General features: G+C 31.5%; 1 protein-coding gene across 1 annotated transcript in view; it reads left to right on the forward strand.

The window, feature by feature from the left end:
* Nucleotides 1–4,098: 4,098 nt before the first annotated feature.
* Nucleotides 4,099–4,611, forward strand: part of LOC106789716 (dipeptidase 1) — a 94,086-nt gene continuing 93,573 nt past the window's right edge. Inside the window, exon 1 of the mRNA XM_014754174.1 lies at nt 4,099–4,231. The gene's annotated coding sequence lies outside the window, so the exon portion shown is untranslated. The remainder of the gene's footprint in view (nt 4,232–4,611) is intronic.

The following is a 4,611-nucleotide window of genomic DNA, read 5'->3' on the forward strand; positions in this document are numbered from 1 at the left end:
TTTTCTTTTAACACTAAGAAATTACAATAGTGAAATAAATCAAGTACATTAAAAGAGAGTAACGTGAACATTGCAAGCAAACGAGTCCATTGCGATGCACGCATATGTACACATACACACACACACACACTTATACATGAAAATGTATATCCATTATATATTTCTCTGGGCTTTCGTAATAACGCTCTTCCCCGTGCAGGTTCTTCTTGACGCGAAAAAAATAGTGCACAGATAACGAAGTAATCTCAATGGTGTTGGTACAACCGTACTTTCGGTTATTGCATTATTATTATAATAATCAGGAAAGATATAAAATTCGAAATGGAAGTAGAATAAAAGAAAAGAAGGTACGAATATATCAATACTTTATTAACTGCTTTGAGAACTGTCTGAAAGGGTGAAGGAGAATAAAAAAGGGCTTTGGTATGAATTATATAGAAACTAATTGAATAAGAAAACAATCACTTATGGTAATTGCATTAATATAATAATCACGAAAGGTATGAAATTCGAAATGAAAGCAGAATTAATGAAAAGAAGGTACGAATAAATTAATGATTTATTAATTGATTTGAAAATTGTCTAAAAGAATGAGGTGGAGGAAAGGGTGAAGGAGAATTAAAAAAGGGCTTTGTTTGAATTGAAGGAAAACATAAATAATTTAATTACTTATTTCTCTCATCTAAAATTATAATTCTTAATACGGAATCACAGGGAACTTGGACATAAAAAGAAGTAGAACTTAAATTAACTAAGTTGGACGTTTCGTCCCTTTATTGGGACTTATTCAGCAACTGGAAATTTTATTTTATTATATTATAACATATATGAGGCTCGTACAATAATTTTTTAACATGTTACCTTAATCTTACAGTTCAGCGTCTTTTTTTAATTGTGTAGACATACATTTTCCTTTTTATTAATATTCCAAACACAAAACATCTAAACTTCGTGAAATATTCGATCGTTACGATTTGAAACTCTCAACAACATTGTTTCAATCTAGACTAGTGTTTATTAGTCTAGATATCTTCAATGTAAGGTGTCCCTCTATTGTCGTGTTCTATTTATTATCGTTAAATTTAAAAAATTCCGTTATAGATGTGATTTCAATTATTCGTGTCAGTTCTAAAATTGACCGATGTTATTGTTTGAAATATGAAATATTGTTGTTGAGAGTTTCAAATCGTAACGATCGAATATTTAACGAAGTTTAGATGTTTTGTGTTTGGAATATTAATAAAAATAAAAATGTATGTCTACATAATAAAAAAAGACGCTGAACTGTAAAAATTAAGTTGCTGAAGAAGTTCCAATAAAAGGACGAAACGTCCAATTAGATCAAAACTAAGTTCTAGTTATTTTTATGTCCAAGTTCCCTGTRATTCCGTATTAAGAACAAAAATAATTCAGTATTTTCTCTCGTCCAAAATTATAATTTTTGATGATAAAGGTTCATAGGGAACTTGGACATGAAAAGAAGTAGAACTTAATTTAATTAAGTTGGACGTTTCGTCCCTTTATTGGGACTTCTTCAGCAACTGGAAATTTTATTTTCTTATAAATTTCATATTACGATACATGCGGTTTATACAATATAATTGTTTTTACATATTACCTTAATCTTTAAAGCTCAGCGTCTTTTTTATTCATTTCGACATACATTTCTCTTTATAATATTCCAAACACAATACATCTAAACTTCGTTAATTTGATCGTTATTATTCAAAAACCTCAACAAAACTGTTTCACCCTAGACTAGTGTTTGTTAGCCTAGATATATTAACATTAAGCAGTAAGAAGTTTCACATAGAAAATAAGAAAAAATAGAGACCCTTTTAAAGAATAATAACTATCCCAAGAGTCTCATAAACATGGTATTTAATGAATTTAAAATTGACAAAGATCGTGTAAAAAAACCGAATCTGCAAGATAAAAAATACATTAAGTTCCCGTATATTAAACCTTTAGCAAGCAAAATAAATAAATGTTTTAAAAACACTAATATTAAACYGGTTTTTTATAATCTAACAAAAATAAACTCTATTTACACTAAATTAAAAGATAAAGTGGATAAATTTGACCAGTCGAACTTAGTGTATAAAATACCATGTGAATGTGATAAGAGCTATATTGGTCAAACGAAACAGAAATTAAAAAAAAGATTAGACCAACACAAAAATGACTGTAAACCTGTAAATGTGAATAAAACCAATACCACAGCGTTAGCTGAACACCATTCCACAACAGGATATATTTTCAAATATGACGCAGCAACTATCCTAGATTTGAAAGAAAATTGGTACAAAAGAAACATCAGCGAAATGTATCACATATAAAAAAGACGCTGAGCTTTAAAGATTAAGGTAATATGTAAAAAAAAATTATATTGTATAAACCGTATGTATCGTAATAAGAAATGTATAAGAAAATAAATTTTCCAGTTGCTGAAGAAGTCCCAATAAAGGTACGAAACGTCCAACTTAATTAAATTAAGTTCTACTTCTTTTCATGTCCAAGTTCCCTATGAACCTTTATCATCAACAAAAATAATGTTTTGTCGAAATCTCACTAGCGGTCAGGTGTAATGGGGAAGGTAACTCTCGTAGTATGTAATAGGCACGTTTCTAAACGATAACGGTAAGCTTGGAAGCTGAAGCTGAAGCTGAAGCTGCTAACGTGATTTGTATAGTTCGAGCAGAAGGCTCTTTCGCGAAATTTGCATTAGACGTGTATATCTACTATATATATGTGTGTGTGTGTTAGGTATATGTACGTCTAGGGAAATAGGTACTGGTCGATCGAAACTAATCAAAACGTTTTATAAGAGAAACCACGTTCGGGATTTTAAAAGGGCAAAAAAAGGAAGAATCGTTTAATGAAATAACGTCAATTAGATTGGATAGAAAATTCTCGTTTAAAGGGAACAAAACTTGTAGACACGACTTCTTTTTTTGTTCCCCTTTCCTCGGTTGATTGTTCTTTCAAATAAGATTTTAAAAAAATGGGATAAAAGACTAGAACAAATTTAACGGATTTAAGATAAAACGAACGAAAAAGAAAAATGAGGTATAACTTAATAACAATGTAGATTAATCTTAAGCCTATCTATCCTACATCTGACACTTTTAGTTTAAAAGATAAGATGATCATTAGGTTTATCGTTCCGCTACACTGTAAATTAGATTCGTCCTACGTAAACGTCTTCGTTCAGTTTGCTTCTGTTCAATTCAGTTCAGTTCAGTTCGGTTCGGTTCGTTTCACGAATTTTCAATCTGTCATCCACGTAATTCCAAACTTCTGATTGGTGCTCGCCTTCGGGAAAGTTTTCACGCCTCCCCACCCCCCCATCCCCTGTCGAAGAGCTTCAACCAAAAATCCGACTGGGTGAATCTTTTCGGATGATATTTAAAGACTCTATCATAATGGAAAAATATCATCGAGATATAAACAGTAAACTGATTGACGTCGAATTATTTTGATTCAAATTTCATACAAAATGGTTAATAAAAAAATCACCTAAAAATCCGTCCAACATTTTTCTCAGTAAAAAAACAAACAAATCAAAGTTCTCGTTGTTTCGTTTTATCATGATACTGAGAGAAAAGCTCGTAGTCACTTTACTCAGTCTTCCTAAATTATGCTTAGGAGTAGTCATGGAAGTTTTAAAAAACGTACTCGTACTTTTCGGCTTGGTTTCGTGCCGTAGGGCCAGCGTGGTGCCCTGTGGACACATAGAAAGAGTGTCTAACGAAAAAGAAAGGTTCAAGGAATAAGAAGAAGAGGAAGAAGGATTCTGTGTGTTAAAAAGAGTGAGAAGGAATGAAAGTATGTGTGTATATGAGTGTGTGTGCGTGGGAGAAGGAGGAAGAGAGAGAGAGATGAAAGCAAACAGATATGTAGCAAACGAGAGAGAGAGAAAGAAAGAGATAGAAATAGGATCAAGATGAGGGTGAGGGAAAGAGGAAATAAGGAAAAGAGTGGTCGGACCGGTAGAGGGGTAGGGAGGTGGGATAGAGGAAGATCGCTGCTACGAGAAGTGGTGAAGCGCCTGCGCCCTTGTTCTTCCACAGTTTCTACCTACAATTTCGTCAGTCGGGCCTTCAACTCCGGACCGCGTACAACGAATTTAACCGAACGTGCGTTTGCGTTAGATTTTTTTTAAAAAAAAAACATCCCATTAGATCGTTGATATAAATCGTAAGATCGTACGAAAAAATATGTGAAACAGGTGTGAAATATCATTCTGACATATTTTTCCATTTTAAAGAAAAAAAAATAAATAAAAAGAAAATGTCTGAAAATAAATATATATATTTTTGTTTAAGTAATAATAATAATTAATATATAGATATATCAGGGAAAGTTTGAAAGGATTATAAAAAGAATAAGGAGTGTTTAAATAGAAAAAAAATTAAAACAGGAAAAAGGATAGTCTCGTGTTTTTTAACATGTTCATTTGAAATCAATTGTTTGTTTGTTTTTTATAATTTGGTTATAATTCTTTTTTTCGTTGTTACTTTATTATCACCTTTTTTTCCTTCAGGTGCGAAATATCATTCTGATATATTGTTTCCTTTTTAAAAAAAACATAAATAAAAAGAAAATGTC

Source organism: Polistes canadensis, unplaced genomic scaffold (genome assembly GCF_001313835.1).
Source record: "Polistes canadensis isolate GaletaPanama2010 unplaced genomic scaffold, ASM131383v1 scaffold_198, whole genome shotgun sequence".
Taxonomy (NCBI): domain Eukaryota; kingdom Metazoa; phylum Arthropoda; class Insecta; order Hymenoptera; family Vespidae; genus Polistes; species Polistes canadensis.